Raw genomic sequence first — 27508 nt, 5'->3', positions numbered from 1 at the left:
AAAAAAGTTAAAGTGTGAACCTCCAGCAGGGCAGGTGGTGCTGTGAATAAGGCCGAATATTGATGCTGGTGAGTAGTAGTAATGATGTCCCTTTCGTATCATTAGTATGCATACAAAGTGACAGGTGGACACGCCCCCAATTATGCAAATGAGATAAGTCCGTCTCCCATTGGCCAATGAGCTAAGTCCCACCTCCCATGTCCCGCCTCCCATTATTTGATGTCAGATTGGCGTGAAAGGCCCCCCGGCGTAATTCTTTGATGTATCAATTAAGATAGTTAAGGTATTTGACCCCTTACCCTGAGAGTGGAGTAATTATCCTGTAATCAGATTAGCGTGAAAGGCCCCTGGCGTAGTTCTTTGTTGTATTGATTAAGATAGTTAAGGTATTTGACCCCTGCCCCTGAGAGTGGAGTAATTAGACTGCAATCGGATATGTTTAAAACCCCCTTTGTTGTATAGGTATTTTTGATGTATTGATTAAGATAGTTAAGGTATTTGACCCTTGCCCCTGAGAGTGGAGTAATTAGACTGCAATCAGCTATGATTGAAATGCCCCAGGCAGTCCCTTTGTTGTATAGGTCTTTTGATGTATTGATTAAGATAGTTAAGGTATTTGACCCTTGCCCCGAGAGTGGAGTAATTAGACTGCAATCAGATATGATTGAAATGCCCCAGGCAGTCCCTTTGTTGTATAGGTCTTTTGATGTATTGAATAATATAGTCTCTTTGACCCCTGCCCCTCATAGCCCTTTGTTGTCTAATCTAACTAGCCTTTGATGCCTGCCTTTTGATGTGATGTGTAATTTCACACTGATGAAAGCCTCTGTATAAATGAGCCTCCTGAGGCTATGGCCAGTGTGTAGAGATATGCTCAAAACTAAATTTAAAAAAGACAGACAATTCAGCTTACCAAGTCAACCGTCTGAAGCACCAGTCAAGAAACGAATGCAGCATCGGGGGTGGGTTCAGAGTACAGCCTCTTTCTGGTCATGTGTGTTGGAGGAGGGGCTCTGTAAGGAAGGCTGAAGGAAGGAGCAGGATTTCTCCCCCGGTTTGACTGCAAAAGACTCTGACTTTTCTCCAAAAAATGACCTACCCCTACCCTTAAGAACAATTAACACACAGTCAAATTTGACTCTTGATCTCAACTATTTAATCGCTAATGTGAAAAAACACCTGGCACAGGACTCCACACACACACACACACACACACACACACACACACACACACACACACACACACACACACACACACACACACACACACACACACACACACACACACACACACACATTATTGCCCTCTAGATCTGATTCAGTTTTTGTTTTAAATGATATGTGAGTGCTAAGGATGTTTCTTTTAAAGTTGTTTGTGAAACTGTTAACTACAAGGAAGTATCTGCTTGCAAAGATGGTATTCATATTAATTTAAAAGATCTTGTTTAGTTTTTATTAGTGATAACTAAGGATGTTCTCTTTAGTTGTAGGATTGTGAACTAATGTATAATTACTTTTATTACTAACTATAAGAAAAGTCTCTCTGAAGAGGGGAAATAATAAAACAATTAAAAAAACATAATCTTTGTCTTTTTATAATTACTTTACACCACTATAAGGAAACCCAATATGAAGCTGTGTGAGGCTGTATGGTGTAATATTAGATTTTGTTGTAGGCAACAAAGAGAGGTTTTCTTAAAATGTGTTCCTGCCCCCAAGCACTCCATGCGGCTCCAGGAGGGCTGATCAGAACAAAGGGTCCAAAGCAGACGCAGAGTCTCCCTCGATGGGGGGGCATCTTTACACATAAATCTGCCGAATGTCTGTAAAAAAAGTCTTTAAATCAAAAATCTTGCCTTTTTAGAGTCAGAATCCTAACGAAATCTCATCAAACAGAGTACTTTATGTTAGTGGTCCTCTTTTATACACAAAAGTGTATATTTTCAGTAACGTTCTCAGAGAATGTAAGCATAAATCTGGCAAATGTTCAAAACAGCCTTGTTTTTCACTGAAATAGCCTCAAAATCACAAACTGACATTAAGAGTCAGGGGGTTAACGAAATCTACACAAAAGTGCAGGGAAGGTAGGCAGATTTAGAACACTATCTGTGCGATGAGAAGGAAGAGGGAAGAGGGAGGAAAATTCAGAGGATGAAGAAGCAGAAAACAGCCATTATTCTTCACTCTTTTGTAAAACGGACAGTTTCAAGAAAGATGACACCGTGTTTATGCATGACATGCAAAATATCTTGAAGCCCTATTAAAAGAATTACAAGTATATTGTGTGAAAATATCTCAGAAAGTCGTAATATTGTTTATTAGTGGTACCTGAGGATATTTTCTTTTTTATTTGTAGCGACTGTGAACTAATGTGTAATTACTTTTTTACTAACTATAAGAAAAGTCTCTCTGAAGAGGGGAAATAATAAAACAATTTTAAAAACATGATCTTTGTCTTTTTATAATTACTTTACACCACTATAAGGAAACCCAATATTAAGTTTGTGTGAGGTTGTACTAGGGATAATATTAGAATGTTGCTGTACCCATAAAGAATGTGTGTTTCTGCTCCATTTCACTCCATGAAGCCTCCAGCTTGTACAAGGGCTCCGCCTCCACTTAACATAACATGTCCCGCCTTCCTCACCAGAGCATTTAAAAGTAAGGGGATGGAAATAGACGAAAATAAATACGCTCAAACTAAATAACAGGCCAGTCATTTCCAATCACCAAGGCACTTTTCAAAAAAGAAAAATGGCCAGGAGAAGCATAGATAGGGGTTTAATCAGCGAGACGCCTGTGACAACGTACAGCCATCAGTCCGGAGCGCCAATCAAGAAACGAATGCAATATCTGTGCCGGATTCAGACACCTCCAGCCGAAGAACTCCATGAAGAATGGACTCGGAAAAATGGCGATGTTTGGGGTTATGTATTCAACTATATGGCGAATGAACTGCATTTCTACAATCTGAAGAATGGAGAAACGTATGGACCCCGCAGTGTTAAAGCGACACTGACCTCAACAGATTGGGCTGTGTTAACTCTGGTGTCTTCCAGAGATCTCCACGCAACCACTGTAGTGCATCAAGAAACCATAGTAGAACCAGCGGTGTACAAGATATTTGCAAAGAAAAGCAAAGAAACACAGACAGCATGCGAGATCAAAGAAGAGATTTCACCGCCGCCCCTCAATGTGGAGGAAGAAAGAGTTATTTCCCTGCTGCCAGAAGTGAGAAGAGTCCTGACAAGCACCGTCTGGGAAACTAAAAGCGGACCATCGGGGCGATGGCATTACCGTGCAAGCCATTTGGAAACGCTGGGGAAGGACCCCTCTGATGATTTTGTTTTGGAGAATTTTAACTCTACATGTGGAGTTTTTCAGACATCTGTACGGGTGCCTCTGACTGCTTGGCTGAAAATGATTGATGAAAAAGCTACAAAGCTTAAAGAACTTTTTAAACAGAGTCAGACATCGATGGACATTATACTGGTGAAAAAGAATCTCACCTTTACAGAGGACTCTGCCTCCCACTCAACATAACAAGTCACACCCTCCTCACCAGATCATTTTAAACTAAGGATCCCTCAAAGAAAAACATTGTGTATTCTACCTATGTCTTACGTAAAATGTGTTATCTCTGTATCAAGATGATGTGTTTAAAAATGAATTTTGTGAAAAATACCAACTGTGTGAGAGACGTCATAAAGACACTCATTTTAACCACAGTGTTTGTTCTCTACAAATGTTTTAAGATTGTTACAAAATGTAAAAAATAAAAGGTATGGAGACTAAATTAATTCAGGTGACTCTGGCTTTATTAGGAAAATAAACATATAATACAAATGGGTTAGGGGTTAAATGTAACCATCGTGGACTTAATAGTCTAACAAAATACCTTTATCTGAATACATTTGTTCTTTTTAAGAGCACTTTTTGAAATTATTTATTTATTATTTCAGTGGAACAATCCAGTTTTTGTTAACATCAACGCTTTCTTCTCTTTTTCTTGTGTTACTAAGATACTTTTAGACACACTTTGGTGTATGCAACACTTGTTCAGATAAACAAGGTTTTTTCTTTTCTGATAAACTTACATATTTTAGTTATTTTCTGCTACCAAGATACTTTGAGATACACCTTGATGTGCGCAACACTTAACAAAGGGTATACTATGAAGTACTTGGTAAGGAAGGGGTTTTTCTTTAAGGGGTGCAAAACTTTAGAACCTGGTAAAATATTCATTAATTTGTATTGAATTGAGTTTTCTTTTTTTTGATTTTCAACATACTATATGACTTTTCCATATTTCTGACATACTATACTTTTTTGACTTTTTTCTGTAGAATCTTGACAAAACTATTACTTGTTCTTAAATGATGACCTATTGCTGGAGATGAGATGAAAAAGCTACAACGCTTAAAGAAATTGTTTCTAAAAACTCTCAATTCTATAATTGACTACCACCATTCAACGCAATAAGCCACACCCTCCACTCAGCAAATCATCTAAAACGAAGGACCTCGCTAAGACGAGCGTTGTAAACTAGCCATGGAGCAGAGAAAAGCCAAGACTCCCCCCGCGAGTTGCAGCCAGGAACAGACTCCTGGACTACCATCAACACCACCATGTGGGAAACCCGAATCTTGTAGTACTACTGCTGCTACTCCTCGGGTCAAGAAGACTCGGTTTAGGGACACAGTGAAAGCGGTGTTGGTTGATATTGTGGAGAGGGTGATACATCGGTACAGAGAAGAAATATGCAACGGGTGCCGAGTCAGTCACCCCGACCAGAGGCAACACGATTGTCGGAATGACATGCCCGATTTCTTCTTCAGAAACAATTACAAAGCGTTAATGAAAAGACTTTGGCTCGCCGACTTCGTTGCAGTGATTGACCAGAGTCTTATTGAAAAAGGCATTCGCGAGGATAAACTGAGGATAGGACGCGCTTCGGAAGCTTTTCTGCACAAGCTTGTAAAATGCAGATGCCTCAAGGAGAGACTTGAAATATCCATACAGAGTTGGATGGAGAAGAAGAAGACTAACAAACAGCAGTCGGATGGAGAAGAAGCCAGGGACTTGTTCAATGCAGTGACTTTTTTCTTTTAAGTAAAATAAAAATGGGAAACTACTATGCAAAACGCTCTGTATATATTGATCAGAATGTAGTAATTACCCTTTTAATAAGTGTGGTGATGGGGACGATTGAAAACAGAACGAGTAGTGACCCCTGTGTAAAAAGAATGGCCGAAGTTTGTAAACTGGAAGACATTTTGGATATCGTTCGTTCTGGCAGTACTATTACGGGTCATTGGGAAACGATTCTAAACGAAACATTTAAAGTGGTCCTGGAATCTTCATTTTCCGAAACATTCTGTAACATTATCTCAGAAATTAAACAAACATCAAAAGTGTATCATGTGCTCTCATTGTATGCTCTGTTTGTAGATGTAATGCATCTTTGTGTCGAAAACAGCATACACGTGAATATTTTGACTGAAGTGAAAAAACTCCATCACGATATCTCCAGTAATATGGGGAATTCTAAGCTGGAGACTGTCCTGGGGATGCTACAATCAGTATAACTATTGATTTGTGTGTGTGAAAAAAAAAGTGTTTTTTTACATTTATAAACTGTTGTCATCATTATAGCAAGGGGAGCGTGTCTGATACATGTGTATTACAGTCCTTCTTGTTGTGTTTTTCAGTGTTTTCTGTATGTCTGTACACACAAAGCACAAATAATTTAAAACAAACCCTGAATCAAATTTAGAGAGGACCATTAAGAGTCAGAATCCTAACGAAATCACCTCAAACAAAGTACTTCATTATCTACTTTTCAGCTTTTTTAAAAAGTGTATCTTTCGGTAACTTTCTCAGAGAATGTAAGCATAAATCAAATGTTCAAAACAGCCTTGTTTCACTGAAATACCCTCAAAATGACAAACTGCTATTAAGAGTCAGAATCCTAACGAAATCTCCTCAAACAGAGTACTTTCTACAGATGAGGCCTCCCACTCAACGCAATAAGTCCCACCCCACTCAGCAAATCATATAAAACTAAGGACGACCATTGAAAACTAGCCATGGATCTGAGAAAAACCAAATCTGATGTAGCCTGCCCTTATTATCACCAGGATAATGGATATGGGCTTAATGACTGGATGTTACAAAGTAGGGGAGAGGATGTCCCCGAAGAAGATCTCTCCTCTATATCATATTCATGTAAGGTCTTTAGGACAAAAGAGGACCATGATAACATGACATATGAAGAATATCTTTCTTTAAAAGATGGTATTATAGATAACCTTTATAGAAACAGTATATCTCATACCACTCGCCAAGACCGCAAACGACAATTAGCAGAAAAGAATAGAAAAAGTAAAGAAAAACGAAGAAAAAGCAACATGAAAAGGAGAAGAAAAATGAAAAGCAAACGCAGAATGCGAATGAAAAGAAAAGGGGCCAGAGGACGGAAAACGAAAAAGAAGGAAGGTGAAAAGAAAAAGAAACAAAGTGAAGAAATTTAAACTAGAGGATGGTGTTGTAGAGCCATTACCGGATCATAATAATCTTATAGATCATCTCCCGCTAACCGACTGCTGCGAATGTGTTTGGCGTGACTGATTCAAGGCGTATGGCTAGTATTTTAACTAGGATCTTATAGTCCGCATTCAGAAGGGCGATAGGAGCTACACTCAGAACCCTCCTTGCCTGGTTTTAATAATATGATTACTACCGCCTCAGTGAGAGTTTGTAGTAACGTTCCCCGGTCCAGAGACTCCTCGAACATTCTCAAAAGAAGGGGGGTCAATTTATCAATAAATGTTTTATAAAACTCAATTGGATAGCCGCCTGGGCCCGGGGCCTTGCCACTCTGGATCAGTCTGATCGAGTCAGCTATTTCACTGGGCTTTAGAGGTTGATCCAACTCACCCTCCTGAGCAGGTGTTATGGACGGAAATTCCAGATCATCCAATAATTTAGTTCTGTCCGCATTATCGACAGGGGTTTGTGAGGCATATAGTCTAGAGTAAAAGGTTTTAAAGGTGTCATTGATAACAGATGGGATTGTTGTGAGTTCACGAGTAGGGGTCCGTATTTATTTAACTTGTTGGGAAGCCGACTGGCTCTTAATTTGGTGCGCTAGGAGACGGACCCGCCTTCTCACCATGTTCATACTGGAATCCACGCAATCTTAAAAGCAATTTCTCAGTCTCTTGCGTTGAAAATGTATGATCTGAAGATTTTGCCTTTCTTTATCTAGTTCAGGGGATGGAAATGTTGAGAGTTTGCTATCTAGTTTTGCTTTTTCATTTTGTTTTGCCTTGCAGAGTAAGAGATAATCTCTCCTCGGATCACAGCTTTTAACGTCTCCCACAAAAGAGATGGTGATATCCCATCAGACATATTGGTTATAAGGAAATCATCAATAGCTTTAAAGATTGTTTCACATAATCGATCATCGTTTAATAGTGTACAGTTCAGTCTCCAGGGGGGACGTGTCTTTTGTAACAGTGTGAATGAGAGGTGAAGTAGCAATGGGGCGTGGTCGGATATCACTATGGGTGAGTATTCTATGCTTTTGACAGCGGGAAGAAAATAGTTATCGATAAAAAAATAGTCAATTCTAACATTGGAATGAAAGGTTTGGCCAACCCATGATGCCTTTAACCTATGGTGGTCCTTGGTGGTCAGATGAGTTTCTTGTGAAAAGGCAATTTCAGTTTTAAGGTGTTTTAAGTGGGAAACAATTCTGCCTCTTTTAACCGGGGCATTCATGCCCTTAACATTCCAAGAGACAAGTCTTAGACATGCTCCACCATTTCCTGTTACATTAACCATCATCAAAATATGACCCAGAAGTATATGAAGAGGTAGCATGGGGCCTATTTAATGGAGAAACAAACAACAAAAACACAAAAAACACCCAAATTCTCCCCAAAAAAGATGCTCTCAAAAAGGAGAGCCAAACACATATTCCCTTAAGCTTGTTCCTAAAACGAGAACTAGCAGCAGGACTCCAACAAAATATGTCACATCCGTATGACATTAACCTATAATCTAACTAATGTTCCTGAGCAGACAGGGCTGCTATATCTACAATTGTTCTGACATGTAGAGTAAACAGTCTAGTGTTGTTTCTAGCCAGTCCAAAGTTAACCACACAAACCAGAAATGGTTCCTGGAAAGGCTCGTTTCCCCCGGACCTTGCCCCTTTAACACCGGAAGTGGCCACAGTAAACATCACACAACAATGGAGGAAAGCTAGTGCACATGCTGGATAACAACATCCATCCATACCTCACGGTGGATCCATATCAGGATATCTTAATACAAACAGACTCAGGTTAAACATTTCTTCACCGTTTCCTGAGATGTCCGTTTGTGAGTGTTTATTTGCCGTGCTTTCAGTCCAGAGAAATTCCGTGCTCCACAGCCTCCCACTACTCGGACGGGACAATGCGTTGGTTGTGGAAGTCCTGGGCTTTCTGCGGACAGTCAAAGTAGTAATCGTCATTTCTGAATGAAACATGAAGACGAGCGGGGTGCAACAGGCGGATTTGTATTCCTTTCTGGTAAAGAGAATTCTTGATGGGGTTGAACCATAGACTGTATATATAAATGGGCGTAGTGTCCGTGACGTCATCCATAGGATTCTGCAGAGTTTCCGTGAATCCCTTAGTAGGCGGAGTCGGCCACTAACGGCTCGACTGTGACGTCAGAGTCTAATCCCGCCTGCTCCAAATAAGGGCAAAGAGGCGGACCCGAGGCGGGACCTGCTGCCTCCGAACTGGAAGTAAACAGAGCTAGCTCATGCTAAGAAGCTAAGCTAACATGAAATACATGCATACCAAGTTACTGCTAACAGTGTAGTTCCCCTATATAAACGTTACATTCATAATCAAATGAGACAATCTGCAAGAGAATTAGCTATATTTTGTTATTCTTAATGCTTGTCATTTACACGTTGAGAAAAGACGGACTCCACCGCCGGGACCTAACGGAGCCGCAGTGGGCTAGCTCCGGGACGCCGGCTGGAGCTAGCCCCCTGCGGCTCCGTTAGCTCCGGCGGCCACCACTGGGATAATTGGGTCCCCTATTAACATTTGCTCCCATTTAGCATTATGGGCGTCATAGCCATAGACTGTAAAAGTCTTACCCAAGGCTGAATCATAAACTAAAATGTATATGTATGCATAAAGGGTTACGTCCTTAGCTGGCTAATAAGTAACAAGCTAAGCTACCAAGCACACAAACACCTGCGAACGGGGTTAACATGTATAATATTATCATTTTAGACTTCTTGGAAGTTCTGTTAGTACATTCAAGCGCACAGCACGACATTTTAATTGTCTGGTATTTGTAACAATATTCCCTAAAAGGCACAATCACCACGAACACGGCTAAAGCTAAAGGGTCAAGTACATCAGTACTATGACTAACTAACGTTGTAGCCTCTATGGTTGTAGCCTAGCAGAGTGGACAAGTTGCTGTTAGTGAGGCATGTACGTGTCCATCAACGTGACCACGCCCTAATTTATGCAAAGACTTTAAGACCTAATATAAATAAAAGGGTCGTGTTAGAAAACAATTCACTCACAGATTCATAATCATGAAGGTGGAATCTAACTATATCGATAATAATATTTATTGCATCCATGGGTAGAAACATGTTTTTTTCTGCTGTAAAGTTGGGCATTTTAACATGGGGTCTATGGACATTTCTCCTTTCTGCAGCCAGTCCCTAGCGGCCCATGTATGAACTGCAGTGTGTGGCACTTCCGTATTGGCTTCCCGGCTGTTCCCCAGAGTTTCATAGTTCCCTTAAATATGAGCGTGGTTTGAATCGGTTACCAAATCGGCTTTGAATGGTATTTGAAAGGTATGGAAAAGTTTGTCAGGAGCCCTCCACACACACGTCTGCTCACTCCCTCATCAAACCGAAAGTGAGACACACAGAGCAATCTAACCTACGTAAACTGTTAGTGAATTATATAGCCCTGAAGGCAGGAGAGACTGAAAATAGTCAAGGGAAGCTTATAAAAGTTAACAGCATTTAATTACACAAAAGATGCGGTGGTGTACATTACAACATGAAATGTGTGAGTGGAGTGCGGCTCTCCCCATCCGTCCGGTCAGTCCGGGTCAGCCGGAGGAAGAGGTCAATCTTTTGCTTGCTCTTCCTGTTGTCATCTGAGGTCTTCTCCTATTGGCCGACGTCGTCGGGGGCGGGTCCAATGCAATTCCTGCCTTGTTGTATTGTTAAATTACATCATTCTGGTGTCTGTGGTTATTTAAACATTCCCTAATAAACGTTATTCAGCGGCAATAAATGAGTGCTAACCCCAGTGTGCTCTGTGTACAACATCACATGTCATTTCACCTTCGATTCATGGTTTGAACATGCAGCATTTCGCCACATGCTAATGCTAACCGGAAGTGAAGCATTTTCAGAATAAAAGTATTAAGTTAATAGTTAGTGAACTTCAGGTTTTTCAGAATAAAACTGATTTAAATTAAATAGTGTATTTAATTCAAATTACGCCATATAAACATTGATTTTAATTTCTAACAATCCCTCCTTACATACCTTTTAAGGTATGTAAATAATATTGAAATCAATGAGTTCTTCATCCGAACATTGCATGGTACATAACTCATAAAAGTAAAAAAACAAATAAGAATACATATTCATACGTTTTTCATTTGTGCATAACTTCTAGCTTAAACCTTTAATGTCACTTCGTAAAATAGCAGCAATTAGCTTGGTATGGAAAACGTCTGACTCCCTCCTTTCACATCATAAATCATCTTCTTACTGTATCTGGTGTAAAGGCACTTGTTCTTTTACAAAGTATAAGAAGGATTAAACTATCTGAAAATAGCTAAATATTACTCTTTATTTACTTCTACTGTGCCTCTGGTGTAATTTATGAATCTCTGCTGGTTCTAGTAGATATAGTTCTCCCCATCCACATTCTTGTTGGTTGTGGGACAGAGGAATAATAATTCAGAACCTGCTGATATTTGAATCTTACTACTGGGCATATGTTACAAACAAAAAACATCTTCATGGTGAACTAAATAAAATCCTTGTAATCTTTCTCAAATCTAAATATAACAATGAACTATTCCTGTTTGTGGTAAAGACACACACTAACGTTATGTAATACAATTTCATTATGGATTCAAAAACAACTACAGTCATGATGCTGTCAGAGTGAATGATTTCCTGAGTGTATCTGTCCTGTAAGGTACGTCATTCTCTGCTTGGATCGTGTGCAGAAATCCCATCGATGGCACCTGGCAATACAGCTTCCACCTGTCTATTATCAAGCTGAAAAATGAATACAGAATTCCAACATACTTTCATCAAATGTCTTTCTATTATGAATTTAAATTAAATGTATATCCCCATAATGAACTAAACAATAAAGTCTATGGCTTTTACTTCTAATTCTTTAACAGGCTAGTTACAAGATGTTGTCTAAATTAAATTCGGTCTCATTACATTACTATGTTTTAGCTTAACTGTAATATGTTCTTTCTACATTTCAAACCTCAGTTACTCTAATACCTGTTAAAATATTACAAAATTGTTTCATTATCACAGGTCAACTTCTTCGTGATTCCATTCTGGAATTACATCTCTCTGGTAGCCCCTTGGCCACTGATTCTGCATCTGTGTTACCTGCTATAACTCAATCAATATTAGAAACATGTCAACATCCATCAAACAGTATCTTATCCCCAGATATGGAGCAGGTTAATTATAAAACTATAATTCAATGCTCAGTTTGAACATATGGGTTGGGGCGGTAGGTTTCTGTCAATCCTTAAAAGAAAAATTTAAATTGTGAATTTTACAGCCATGTTGACATTATACACACTCCCCCCTTTTTACTCATGTGTAACAAAACCCTGTAATGAGGAGGGGAACAAAAACTGTCAGGTAAATATTGGTTAGGGTCATAACAAACATTATTTACAATTTTACATCCATTATCATCATTTCCACATTAAACACTTCAGTGAAAAGAAGTGTTTCTCTCCGTCTTTCAGATTTTAGTTTGAGTTTTATATTTGCAAACCGCCAACTCCTGTGGGAGTAAAATATCAAGTAGATTAGAAACGGGACACATGTGCGGTTTCCCCTTTTGTGGAATCTTTAGGAAACCTCTCGTTTCCCTTGGAGCTCCAAAATAATATGTTAGTCCAAAAACATGCTTGGTTAGTTATTGTTTTAGAATCATGCAGTTACACTGATCACATGCCGGCATTCATTCACACTCACACCGTCTGGTTGTCAAGTCAGGTACACCCCAGAGTCAGTCATGGACAGTGCTTTTGTCACACTGTCAGTCAGGGTCAAAGGTAATTTGGTCTGGGTCTTTTGGCCATGTCGTGCTCTGCAGAGTCTTTTCAGAGGTAATTCAGCATAGGCGGGTACCCTTTATCTACAAAAATATATCATATGCGGAGCGCCATTCCTTATTCATTCACGATTTCAACTATGATTTTCAAGATGTCTCTAACTTTTCATTGGGACTTCTGCCTCCCACCTTTCTTGAAACTTGGTACAAAACTCACTTCCTTAGAGTACTACTACTACTGCAATTCATTTACACCTAATTAGTATTAAAATGTCTAATAGATCTATTTCAGAAAATTGTGTAGATCACTTTTATCTTGTGTAAAAACATTACTAGGATCTGTGTAGCTCTGCTATGCATTTCATAGCTCATCTTCAATTCTGGTCCACCTAAAAATCAATGTTAAACTCTTTAGCAGTGTGTGGAACCCTGGATGTCCAAACATGCAACAATTACTCCCTCCTTTATCAAGGATTTAAAAACAGAAGTCATTTAATCTTTCCTATGGTAATAACTATGCTACAATGCTGAAATCAATTCTTTAGATTGGAATACTATATCTGGCTTGGCACTAGCTCTCCCTTTAACATTATCCATACAGATAAAGAGTTGTCTTATAGAGTGGTTCCTAAAACTATCCCTTTAATGGTGATCAATATTGTAACAAATGAGATCACTACTTTATTCACACGTGAATACAAATCTCTTAAAGAATATGTTGTTAACATGATGAAAAGATTGAAGAATATGGTTCTACTCTGTCATGTCTCCCCCTTTAACCCTCAGTGTGTTCTCATTTTACTTTAATAGTTTCCTCTTGACTGCTATTTTTAATTTAATAAATCTTTCTGTCTTTACGTATTTATGCTTTAAATGTGCGTTTTGTGAATAAGTGTGTTTATGTGTAAACTCACTCATTCCCGTTCTCCTTTTCTCCTCCTCTGGTTTTCTCAAGCCGTGACCCCGGCCTCCTCACTTCTAATCGACCATGCCAACTCCTCTGATTCTGTGTTCTCTTCAGTCCATCAGCTGTAACTTCATCCGCTGTAACTCTTTTAGGCAGCCATTGGCCCAGTTACATCTGCATCCGCCATCATGCCAATGTTCCTGCACTGCTTTGCATTTCATCTCCTCCTTTACAGTCTCCCTGCTGTTTTTATGGAGGGCGGATTCTGCTCTCATGTCCCACACTTTTGCTCTTGTGCCAAATGTCGTGGCTCAGCTTGGAACTTCATGGTCCCGTCTGAGGGACTGATGAGCGTAGATCTCTGCCTGTCAGCATGCTGTTTGGTTCTGGATGCCACAGGTGGAGATAGTTCTGGCTGCAGTCTTGTTGGTGTTGTTTCAGCTCTGGTTCTCTGTCTGTTCGATGGAGAAGGAGGAGTCTCCTGTTGGGTTAGGTCTTTTGTCTGCTTGGAGGGTCGGGATCGTAGCCTTTTCTAACTCAGAGGGGGAGTCCAGGTCTCGGGACGCATTACCTATAAAAAAATCTAGCACACTGAGGTTAAATAAATCCAACCCTTTCCACTCTGACTCTTTCTAATCATACTATCTGTCTTAATTGTTAAATGCCATCCAAACAACATAATTGATGTCTACTAATGATATTACAAAAACTCACTCTAAAAATTGTTTCATCCATTGCTACATATTTACCCAACATAACTCTTTCAGGAAACCATTTTCTCCTATACATTGAAAAACGTACATGTTTCCAGCATCACATATTCCACACACTACGAGAGAACATCTTCATATTTTCTCCAATATTTTAAATCCCACCGTTACAATAGTAAACCTGCAGAGCACACTAATCAGATCACAGTAATGACATTTGACTCAAGTGTAGGCCTATGTCTACTTTCCATTATACTTATTACTTGTGCTGAACATTTATTTATATTGTCTAAATTCCTTGTCTATGATATGCAAACAGTTTGAGTGTAAAATGTGTTTTTCTCAATGTATTTACACTCTATAGATTCTTGAGTTTACTCATCTCCTGGTGCTGTCCTTGTAAAAAATGTTCAATTCCTTATTGTTTTGTACCAGTTTTCCAAAATCAGTTCTAACTGCCGTGCCGTTTCAGGAAAGGTGGCGGTACGGCTACACAATGTGTAAGTGGGTGCCAACATGTTCCCTTTTTAACTTTGATCCGGAGTGCATCTGCAGTGCGTTCTACAACTTCCCATGGTCCACTCCATACCGGTTGCAACGAGTTCATCTTGTGGATTTTTACATTTACCCAATAACCTGATCCAACAGAAATATTCGTCATGGCCCTGGCATATGCTTCCGCCTCAATATTTCTAATATCTAACACTGGTTCTCCTCTGCATTGTGAGGTGCTACCTTGTGGTGGATATTGCTGAGTTGGGCAATCTCTGGCCAGATGTCTACAATCTCCACATATGAAGCAGCCATCATTCCTTCTTCGTCTCCATTGTCCCTTTTGTTGATGCTGTATGGGAGTGTATACCTGTGCTTGCGGCTGTACTTGGGTAGGAAGATACACAGGTGTCTGCTGTTGAAGATACTGCGGTGCTTGTGGCTGTACTTGCGTAGGAAGATACACAGGTGTCTGCTGTACTTGGGGATAATACTGTTGTGTCTGAGGTTGGAATTGTGTAGGATTGTATTGTAGTACTTGTGGTGGGTTTAGTATTTGTTGATGCGGACAATCTCTGGACCAATGGTCCATCTGACCGCATGTGTAACATCCCACTTTCTTGAAACCCTTTCCTCCGCCTTTTCCTCGGAATCTTCCTCCACCTCTTTGCTGGTACTGCATCTGATTTTCTGGCACCACCTGAGCTTGAACTGTTAGCGGTGCTTGCATTACTGTCTCTGTTTCTATGGTCTTCTCTGCTTTAGTTGCCATTTGCCTTGCCGCTTTCTTGTTTTTATTAGCTTCGGTATCTTTCTCAGCTATTTGTAGCTTCACGAGTCTCCTTGCTTGGATTTTATCGTCCTCATCAAGTCCCGTTTTTGCTGCCTGGTGTCTGTTATCGTGGTGAATGAGATGTTGTCTCCATTGTTCAGCAGGTTTATTGTCCAATCCCACCACTTCTTCCAGACGTGCCTGCACTGCTAGAGGAAGGGCTTTAATGACCGAGTTCTTCCACACCATTTCAATAGCTGGAGAAAGATCATGTCTTTCACCCGTGCTAGCCTCCCACACTTCTTCACATTTCTTCAAGAATGCATGCATGTTTTCGCCCGGCTCCTTCTTCAAGCTGCTGAGAGCATGTAAACTGCGTGTTGTCGGGTAGATGTGACGAATAGCAGCCCAATAATTCGACCTGATGTAGTTGAATGGAGTTTCATCTGGGTCATTTGTGCAATTGGCCTCGGAATCTACTGCTCTTGCCCCTAATCTTCCTTCTATCCGTCCAAGCAGGGCTCTCATGTCTCCCAAGCACAGGTGGTCTTGGGCTGTGTATCGCTCCAGATCATTCACCCACTTCTGACCTCCTTTCGTGAGTGGAGGTAGCTTTGACACTAATGCTTCCATGTCCCTGTGAGTCCATGGTTGGTATTGAAATCCTCTTTTTCCAGCCGCTATCAATGGCATGGAGGTGTGTGCACCGGTCTTGGTTCTTTTAGTTTTGGGGCATGTCCCAGGGTAATGTTGCTCATTTCCGCTGTCGTCATTTTCATCTCCCTGTCCATTGGAATAGTCAGGAGAGTAGTTTGTCCGGCGTTTTCTTTGAGTTATTTGATCTGCCATCATGTCCTGGAATCTTACATCTTCTTGTCGTCTTTCCGCCAGAAGTTGTTGGTATTTATCTTCCTCCCTTTGTCTTTCTGCAATAATGTCATTATGGGCTTCATCTGCCTTTTGTCTCTCTTCCATCCCTCTGATGAGTTCTGCTTCCAGTCTTCTGTCGAGTTCTGCTTCTATTCTTCTGCAGAGTGCTTCCTCTCTTCTGCCGAGTTCTTCTTCCATTCTTCTGCTTCTATTCTTCTGCAGAGTGCTTCATCTCTTCTGCAGAGTTCTTCTTCCATTACTGGCAGATCTTCTGCTGCTACCACATGTAAGCTGTTTGTCAATCCCTGGCTGGTATATTTTAGATAGAGAATCAGATTTGCAACCATAACTTTTCTTTTTTCAGCTTTTTTCATAGCGTTTTTAGCAGGTCCATACCGAGGGGGTTGTCCGGCTTTGATCCATGCTTTTTCCTGTTGTAGGTATTCAGCATTCTCATGTTCAACTACAGCTTTTCTATGGGCTTCCGTTGGTCCAGGTTGATCATCTGCTGGAATCAATCCTCTCGTTTGCCACTGCTTGAACAGTTCCTCTATTTGGTTCCATTTCTTCTGTCTTTTAGTGGGAACGGTCCCAGCATCTGACCAGGAGTTTACTCTCGCCTTAATATCTGCAGTTGTGCCTGGCACTGGGAGTGCTCTTAACTTGGTGTCTGGCGACATGTTTCTTAAGTTCACGGATAATATTATTAAGTTATCAAAAATGAATTACTAATCCTCTGAATAGTACCTTTGTATTCTTTATAAAGATATCGTATGTAATCCGAACTTTATTTTTTTTTTTGAATTTTTTTTTTTCTTTGAATTTGGAAAATAAAGGTAAATGTTGTAAAACTGAGATTAGAAAATCAAAATTAGACAAAATTAAAGTTATGCAAATTTCTAAAATCTAATTAAATAAATGAAAATGAACAGTGTATGGTTTTTACTTTGTAATATTAAAATAGGAATATGGTGCAAATCCAAATAAACCGTGTAGGCCTACCGTGTATACTAAAGTTTATTAAATTATGCAAATGTCATAAAATGTGTTAACTACAATACTTCAATTCAAAGAAACCACATGTAGTCTTTATCTGTGTGGTGAAGAATGTATTAACGTAATACTTAGTATGTCCGCTAGGGGAGCTGTTTTATTTGTAACTCCTCTCAAATGTATCAACTAGTACTTCCGGTTCATAAACCTACTTCCTGTTTATTTCCTCAAAATATAAAGTGCAAATTACTTTCTTTGAAAAGCATGAAAAACAAAACAACTCAATCTACTCTCAACATTAATCTACACCATCCCTGTGTATTCAATCAGTAGTTACCGGTTGTATCTTTACTCAAACTATTTCACCATCTACTAATGCTAACTGGCTAGCTAACTAGCTTAGCAGTATAGCATTAACCACATGTGATTGGGGGAAGGGGAACACAACATCTGCAGATAAATAACCACACTGCTTGACAATACAAAACAATCTTCATTTATCTTAGCTCTAAATTCTATAGATGCTGACCTTATAAGCTGATCTCATACCAATCTTGTACACAATCGCCTCGGCTTAGATCATCACACAAAAATACTTTATTAAACCAGACTACGCAGGTTTAACACATCAAACATATAGACTAACATGAATGGACCCAGTCCAGCGTAAAACAGATCAGGTCTGGTACCTACCCAGAGGTATCCCAGATACAAGCTAGTGCCTCCCCAGAAGGTCTTAATACTATGTAATATTCACATTAATCGGGCGGCGCCGAAGATACAACAGAGACGAATAGAAACACTATATACACACTCCACACCACTTGCAATCACCACGGAATTAAACATGTAACTGTCTCACCTTTCATTTAGGCCCAGCCAAAAACTTAGTGTGATGCTAGTTAGCTTGCAGCCTTACCCCGTCTTCCAGCTCAATCTAGCTTCAGGGTCCACCCAGTGACGCCAAATGTTAGTGAATTATATAGCCCTGAAGGCAGGAGAGACTGAAAAGAGTCAAGGGAAGCTTATAAAAGTTAACAGCATTTAATTACACAAAAGATGCGGTGGTGTACATTACAACATGAAATGTGCGAGTGGAGTGCGGCTCTCCCCATCCGTCCGGTCAGTCCGGGTCAGCCGGAGGAAGAGGTCAATCTTTTGCTTGCTCTTCCTGTTGTCATCTGAGGTCTTCTCCTATTGGCCGACGTCGTCGGGGGCGGGTCCAATGCAATTCCTGCCTTGTTGTATTGTTAAATTACATCATTCTGGTGTCTGTGGTTATTTAAACATTCCCTAATAAACGTTATTCAGCGGCAATAAATGAGTGCTAACCCCAGTGTGCTCTGTGTACAACATCACATGTCATTTCACCTTCGATTCATGGTTTGAACATGCAGCATTTCGCCACATGCTAATGCTAACCGGAAGTGAAGCATTTTCAGAATAAAAGTATTAAGTTAATAGTTAGTGAACTTCAGGTTTTTCAGAATAAAACTGATTTAAATTAAATAGTGTATTTAATTCAAATTACGCCATATAAACATTGATTTTAATTTCTAACAAAACCAAGAGATATTTCTGAATGGATTGCAAGAGAAAGTTTTATTTTCATATGCTATTGTAAATTGATTAACCACAGTTTAGCTGTGAAGGACATAATCGACATACCCACATTGTAATATTAGCTCAGTGATCACAGGAGGAGCCCTCTTACACGAATTTCATTGAATGAGCTTCTTATCTCTTTGTTTCTGAACAATTGCCATGCATGGAAATTTCCAATCATGATCTGTTAAGTCAATTTTATGAAATTCCAATTTTTCTAAAAGACACATTACTGCTGATGTAACCAGTCCTTGGCTCTGTCATCATAGAGCCACAATAATTATGTATGTTGATTTAAGTAGGAATGCCATGCTATGATTGAAGAGACTTTCATACAGAACAATGATGGGAACATATGCAGACCCTGATGTGCCTGTCCTTATTGAATTATTGCCTCATATTCACTAGTTTTAATGAAATTAAGCCAATAAAAGTTTGTCAACATCTTTTTTTACATGACTAAGACGAGACAATGGCGCCACCATCTTCAAGCATGGCTGTGATATCAACATGCAAAGATAAAATATGAGACTAATATGCGGCATTAGTATCAGATAATGGTAATAATTATTTAGTCTTATGTTAAGCAGGCTTGACTAAAAGGGAAAAAAGGATTGACTAGATCAGATTAAATAAAATGTTCAACATAATCCAATGGCTATAAATAACTTAAAAGCCAACAGTTTTCAGAAAAAAACTTGACAAAAAATACAATTTCACAATATAACTAAAAATAATAAGAACTAACAATCTGTTCTGTCAACTGTGCTTATGTATTTTAACTACGCTTATGTGTTTTTGCCTGTGCCTATGTGCTCTTGTATGTTTTCGTTTAATGCCATCAACCTGCAAGGACTCCAGATGAAAATTAGCCTCTATGGCTAAATCCACATTGTGGACTCAAGTGCTCATGTTAATCAAGGTGTATTGTCCATTCTTAAATAGTTAAATACATATACCACTAAATGAGGAACCACATGGATTTCTTAAAGAGACTTTGTGAATTTCACTAAACTCTGGCAGTGAGGTTGGCAAAATACACAGATTTGCTCTGCTCTGTTATCTCTCCTCTGTCGTTCTCATTAGCAGAAAGCAGTGTGCTAACCATCCAGGGTAGCAGCTTCTCATTTTTAGCCGGCACAGACTGTTGCTTTCACAGGTTCAAATGACGGGCGGTCGCATCGGGAGATCTTATCAGCTCTCACAATTTCAGAAAAACTTTATTCTGAGAGTCACTGGATAACTATGGGATTAGTTTTGTATCATAAAGATAAAGCAACACTTTCTCAGAATAAAGCAAAACTATGAGTTTAAAAGAAAAAAAACTGAGTCAAGCAAAATAAAATAAATTTCAAAAATAAAACTATAAGTTGCAAACAAATCATTTGTGTAATCATGTAAACCAAGTATTTTTTCTTTGTTTTAACATAGGTTTTTGTTTGCAGTTCTTGTTTCTTCTTTCGCAATGATCAGACTTTTGCTCTCGATGCAGCACTCTCTTTTGCGCTCCCTCATTTTTTGTTTGAGATTCTGACACAAACCTCCCAGGTGGGCGGGACTTTCAGGGGTACGTCCCCATTGGCTACTCAGTTTTTGAGTGACGGCCCAGTCTTCCAGCGATTGTTCAGTGCAGGCAGCTGCGGTGCGGTAGCACCCCCAGAAGAACCAGCATTTCAATTATTATAATACTACAAGCAGTGGTAGACGGCCCATATGGGCGCTAGGGGCGCCGCCCCACCTCTTCCCACATACAAAAAAATATATACAAACAAATATTAAATAAAAAAAAATAAAAAATATATATATTTGATATTTTTCTTTTGAATGAACAAGGTAAATATCATACAATTGGTATCAGTAAAATGTATAATCTACAATAAAATCTCGTTTAAAATTGTGTCACGATGTCTAAAACGATGCCGTGCAAGGAGCCCCCGAGCCAAACAGCAGCAACCAGCATGTTGCAAAAGTCTCAATAGTAAACTGTGCCACCGAAACATAATTTCAGCCAATCAGCGCCGTCAAATATTTTGGTCACGAGGGCGCTCACGTTGGCGCCCACGTTGCTTACATGCATTGACGTGAGTTGTTTTTTAGACTCGTGAGTGACCAAGGTGACGCAGTAGTTGGATGAGAATGGCTTCGTGTGCAGGTGGAGTCACCGGACCTCGGTCCGCACCCAATTCCAATTTCCAATTTCTTCTAACATGGCACCCCATGTGTTAAATATCAAAATGTTCAGGACAATTGCTGGTCTTGCTATATATGCATATTGCTCACCTAAGAGCACTGTTTGATGAGATAAGTAGCTCAAAAGCTTAAAATGTGACAATCCGATTTTTGGAAAATCTTCAAAACTCTTGTGAAAACACAAATGTACTCATGGGATCGAATTGTTTTGATGTTTTAGATTTGGTTACCAAAGTCCTAGGATCACAAAAGCAGTGAAATATTTGAATTACACTGCATATAAATGTGTTATTCATGTCTAAAATGAAAATAATAAAATTCAAATGTTGAGTAAAATAGGTGTTTATCACTCTACTTTCACCACAGCAGGGACTGAGATACATCAGGACTGAATAATGACTTCATATTACATACCAAGGTTCAAGTGATGTGTACAAATACAAATTGAGCATTCAACCTTTTTTTTTCAACCAACAATTTATTATAAATGTGTTTTTTTCAACCAACTATTTATATAAATATAAGAAACTGGAAAATCTCACTATTTACAATATTGAACATCAGAACTTTCAACCAACTATTCATTATAAATGTCAATACAGTATCAAGGTCTTTGTCTGTCTTCCAAGACAGTGGGTCTGGCTGCTGTGGGGGTGATGGTGCATGGGCTGCTGTGTAGGTGGGGGGTACAAGTGCTATACGAGACCTCCACGAGACCTCCTTGCTGGCTGGGTTGAAGGTGATGGCTGTGGTGGAGCCTTTGTGCTGAGGTGTATCTTGACCTGGTGGCACCCGCAGATGGAGGTGGAGGCAGCTGTAGTGATGCTGGTCCTTGGTGGTGATGGCTCTGGTGAAGGCCCTTGAGCCACAGTAGATCTTGACCTGGGGGCCGGCACAGATGGATGTTGTGGCTGCTGGATAAACGCCGCCTGTATAGGACAATAATTACAACTAATGTCGTTGAAATAAAGTTCAAGTAAAATGTTGCTCAAGCACAAATAACAATGCACACATCAAAATAAAGTTTGTGAGGTTGCAGAAGGAGTCTCTCTCGATCTCTCACACACACACACACACACACACACACACACACACACACACACACACACACACACACACGTATTTCCAGTTACTTTACATTCAGTATAAAATCACAGACACACATATACATAGGCTACATCTGATTACAAAGTCTTATCTGTACAGGACGGTACAATAATAACAGGCACACATATAAATAAATCTATGACAAAGTCTCATCTGTACAGAACAGTATGATAAAACTAGAGAATGCAATTCCTGAAGAAATTGCTAGTGGGAATGCTTTATGCTGAAAAGCTGACGCTAAACTGCTATGCTGAAATGTAATGTGTAAGAAGAAATGATACATGAATACAGGGGGCTTGAATGTGTGATGAGAGAAGAAAATAAAGTAAAAAGGCTTGGAAAAGCAGCAGAATATTTGAACCGCAAACTTCTGAACTAAGTTGATGGCGAATGATCTGTCGCCATGGCAACGGCATTTGATGACACCCCATACTACACTTAGATGCGTTGATGGCTGCATCGTTACCAAACCTGTGAAGTCTTGGGCTGTTTGGAGTATTTTCACTGAAGTTATGAGAAAATCGTGTTTCAAGGCGAGCATTGTGTTGCCATGGCAACGGCATTTGAAGAACTCTCAAAACTATCCCATAGATGTCTTCACGGCTGGACTGTTAGCACAAATGTGAAGTTTGAGCACTTTTGAAACATTTTCATAGGAGTTATAGCGACATCATGTTTTATGGCGAGGGATGTGTTTCCATGGAAACGGCATATGGTGAGATCTCAGATTTGGCGTAGAGCTCTTGAGGCATGGACCGGTGATATACAAGTGAAGATTGGGGGACGATTGGACCGTGTCCATTGGACTTATAGCGACATCCTGTTTTATCGCTAGTTGTCTGTCGCCATGGCAACGACATTTGAAGACGCCCCATAATATGCTTAGATACGTTGATGGCTGCATCGTTATCAAACCTGTGAAGTTCTGGGCTGTTTGGAGAATTTTCACTGAAGTTATGAGAAAACCGTGTTTCAAGGCGAGCATTGTGTTGCCATGGCACTGATGCTGTATACTAAGTTTGGCGTTGAAAAAGAAAACATGGAAATTTAAGGTAATATTTCACTGTTTTTAACATTATGGTAATTTCCAAAAAATGAAGTAGGTGGAGCTTTGGGGTTCCAGGACATAATATGTAGAGTAGGTCCACCCGAATAAGTGGGCAAAATGTCAGGTCATTCGAAGTTACGGTGCCACTTTGTAAAGGTTTCCAAAAATGGAAATGTAGTAGTTTGGATGAATTTGTGACATGTAAATCGTCAAAAATGGTGTATTCGCTGTTAGCTTACGACCTCCACGAGTAATTTTTCAAAAATGTGCTCTTCAATTAAGTATCATATTGGATAGGGGCTGAACCTGTCCTGCATTGGAATTTTTCCGATCATTCCCCTAGGAGGAGTTCGCAAGAACGTGCGTAAAATGGCTGAAAAACGCACATTTTTAAAAATAGCCGACTTTCTGGGGGGCGGAGCTAATGGAAGGCAATTTGAAATATGTGTGCAATCATAATAGCAATATGTCTACAGCGTTTCGTGAATATCGGAATAACTATATCCTAGTGGTTTGGAGTAATTTGCGACATGTAAATCGTCAAAAATGGTGTATTCGCTGTTAGCTTACGACCTCCACGAGTAATTTTTCAAAAATGTGCTCCTCAATTAAGTATCGTATGGGATAGGGGCTAAACCTGTCCTGCATTGGAATTTTTCCGATCATTCCCCTAGGAGGAGTTCGCAAGAACGTGCGTAAAATGGCTGAAAAACGCACATTTTTCAAAATGGCCGACTTTCTAGGGGGCGGAGCTAATGAAAGGCAATTTGAAATATGTGTGCAATCATAATAGCAATATGTATACAGCGTTTCGTGAATATCGGAATAACTATATCCGAGTAGTTTTAGAGTAATTTGCGACATGTAAATCGTCAACAATGGTGTATTCGCTGTTAGCTTACGACCTCCACGAGTAATTTTTCAAAAATGTGCTCCTCAATTAAGTATCATATGGGATAGGGGCTAAACCTGTCCTGCATTGGAATTTTTCCGATCATTCCCCTAGGAGGAGTTTGCAAGAACGTGCGTAAAATGGCTGAAAAACGCACATATTTCAAAATGGCCGACTTTTTGTGGGGCGGGGCTAATGGAATGTATGTACAAATATATCCGCAATTCCATGAGAAATGTCTGTGCCAAAATTCGTGAAGTTTTGAGAAACTATATGTGACTACCACACAATAGGGGGCGCTAGTGAGCAGTTTTTTTGAAAATGTCCGTTTTTTTTTTACATTTTCGAAAAGGTCTTGGGCTCTGACGTGTGTCCCAAGTTTTGCGTCCGAAGCTCATTTTATGCTATCGCAATTTAAAAATAATGTATAGGCCACGCCCACATTCTGAATTTGTTGCGACACTTTGAATCTAAGTTCGTAGTCGCCCCGAGAGTATGTGTAAACAAAAAACAAAAAGATTAGTCCATCCACTCTTGAGTTATAAATTGGTGGTGTTTTTGGCGCCCCCTATAGTCCAAAATGAAAATACTTTGGTGTGCCTATTCCCCAAGACAGACTCAACGTTTCCACCAAAATGTGTAATGTGTATGACCCTCCGGCGATACTGTATACGAAGTTTGGTGTTGATAAACTAAAAATTGAAATTTAAGTGTTTTTAAAATTATGCTAATTTAAAAAAAAATAAAGTAGGCGGAGCTAAAGATTCCAATTGGATTATTTGTAGAGCAGGTCCACCCGGATATGTTTGCAAAATGTCAGGTCATTCGGAGTTACGGTGGGACTTTGTGAATTTTTCCAAAATGGAATTGAAATAGGTGGCGCTAGCGAGCAGGTTGGACAATTAGAACTCATTGACTCCAGAATATCAAATTTTTCACCGGTCCTGGCGTCCGTGCAAAATTATACAACTTTTTCAGCATCCTAAAGGCCTGAAAACAAGGATTCCGTTATTATATAATAATAATAATTAAAACTGCGGTCGCACTTGTGCGCGCAGTGATGAGCGGGCCCTCGCGTCCGTGCGCCTGTCGGGGAGGGTTGCTGGTCCCCCCCCTCAGTCCTCCGAAATGAGCCGTTTGTCATCCCTCTAAATTGTTTACCTGACTTTGCGTTCCTTTGTTTCTGACCAGAAAATCTTAGGCATGTGCGCCAACTGTGTTGGTACCATTTTTCCTGCATCAACCAGGTAGCGATATGCCGACAGTGAAGAATACACATTTATAACTAGTGTAGCTAGTTCCAGAGGTAGATGGAATAGCTAAGTGTGTTTGGTCTAACTGTTAGTGTGTGTTTTGCTCAGCTCCGCAGTCCGTCACAGCAACAGTTAAAATGTAAACCTAAGAAGAACCTAAGAAGTGCAAGATAACAGATAAATATATAACAACCACAATGTAGATTCAATAATATGAGAGAAGTTGTAGATTAAGTGTAGACAGTATTTCAAATAAAGACAATGCAATGTAATAAGTATATACAGTATATGCAAAATGACAAGTACTATATGGCACACAGATGTAATGTTTTAATTATAAGTAAAAGTATGTAAGGCTGAAGTGACAGCAGTGATGAGCTCTACACGTCTACACTCATACGTCTGTACTGCAGTCAGCGGAGGTTTGGGTGGATGATGTTCCTGAGCGCTGTTCAGGCTTGCTTTATCCAGCACCTCAGGTGGCAGCTCTGTCCTTCTGATTTGCCGTGCACTTTTCAAAGTAAGGGTCGTTCCCCAGCAGATCCATTTCTCCAGAATTGTGGTAATCACAGAGAAAACAAGAGATCATAATAAAGACATGGTTGCTAAAGCATGATTGAACAATGTAACTGTAAGCCTTATAGACAGAGAAAGTGTTTGTGTGGGGGAGGGGGGGTGTGTTTATTTGTAGGCTTTAGGAGATTTTTCATGAAACCATATGGTGCTTCACTTAATAAATACAAGGGCTGTAGCCTAATATTTATATTTATTATATGCTTTAGGAGCTGTTTGTGTTTGTTGTAGAACGTGTAGGTGTGTGTTGTAGAACGTGTAGGTGCGTCTGTGTGTTTGTGAGCGTTGATGTGCGAGGCAGACAGGCAGGTTTCAGTAGCTTATCTGACATATAAATGGTCCAAAAAGGTATATTCTCCGTTAGCTTACGAGGTCCTCGATTCAGCTAGCAACTAATTTCCTCACAATTTAGCATCACATTGGATATGGGCAGAATTTGTGCTGGATTGGAATTTTTTGGAACATTTCCCTAGGAGGACTTTGCTAAAATGTGCTTAAAATGCATGAGAAACGCACATGTTTCAAAATGGCTGACTTTCTGGGGGGCGGGGCTAATAAAAGCCAATTTGAAATATGTGTGCAATCATAATAGCAATATGTATACAGCGTTTCGTGAATATCAGAATAACTATTTTCGAGTAGTTTGCGACATGTAAATGCTGTATTCGCTGTTAGCTTACGACCTCCACGAGTAATTTTTCAAAAATGTGCTCCTCAATTAAGTATCATATGGGATAGGGGCTAAACCTGTCCTGCATTGGAATTTTTACGATCATTCCCCTAGGAGGAGTTCGCAAGAACGTGCGTAAAATGGCTGAAAAATGCACATTTTTCAAAATGGCCGACTTTCTGGGGGGCGGAGCTAATGAAAGGCAATTTGAAATATGTGTGCAATCATAATAGCAATATGTATACAGCGTGTCGTGAATATCGGAATAACTATATCCGAGTAGTTTAGAGTAATTTGCGACATGTAAATCGTCAACAATGGTGTATTAGCTTACGACCTCCACGAGTAATTTTTCAAAAATGTGCTCCTCAATTAAGTATCATATGGTATAGGGGCTAAACCTGTCCTGCATTGGAATTTTTCCGATCATTCCCCTAGGAGGAGTTCGCAAGAACGTGCGTAAAATGGCTGAAAAACGCACATATTTCAAAATGGCCGACTTTTTGTGGGGCGGGGCTAATGGAATGTATGTGGCGGGGCTAATGGAATGTATGTACAAATATATCCGCAATTCCATGAGAAATGTCTGTGCCAAAATTCGTGAAGTTTTGAGAAACTATATGTGACTACCACACAATAGCGCTAGTGAGCAGTTTTTTTGAAAATGTACGTTTTTTTTTTACATTTTCGAAAAAGTCCTGGGATCTGACTTGTGTCCCAAGTTTTGCGTCCGAAGCTCATTTTATGCTATCGCAATTTAAAAATAATGTATAGGCCACGCCCACATTCTGCACTTGTTGCGACACTTTGAATATAAGTTCGTAGTCGCCCCGAAAGTATGTGTAAATAAAAAACAAAAAGATTAGTCCATCCCCTCTTGAGTTATAAATTGGTGGTGTTTTTGGCGCCCCCTATAGTCCAAAATGAAAATACTTTGATGTGCCTATTCCCCAAGACAGATTTAACGTTTCCACCAAAATCTGTGATGTTTGGATACATTGTTGATGAATTAGGAGCATTTAATTCTAAGCCCCGCCTTTTTGCGA

Source organism: Pseudochaenichthys georgianus, chromosome 21 (assembly GCF_902827115.2).
Source record: "Pseudochaenichthys georgianus chromosome 21, fPseGeo1.2, whole genome shotgun sequence".
In the NCBI taxonomy this organism is placed as follows: Eukaryota; Metazoa; Chordata; class Actinopteri; order Perciformes; family Channichthyidae; genus Pseudochaenichthys; species Pseudochaenichthys georgianus.
The sequence above is the reverse complement of the archived record's forward strand: the minus strand, read 5'-3'. Positions refer to the sequence as shown.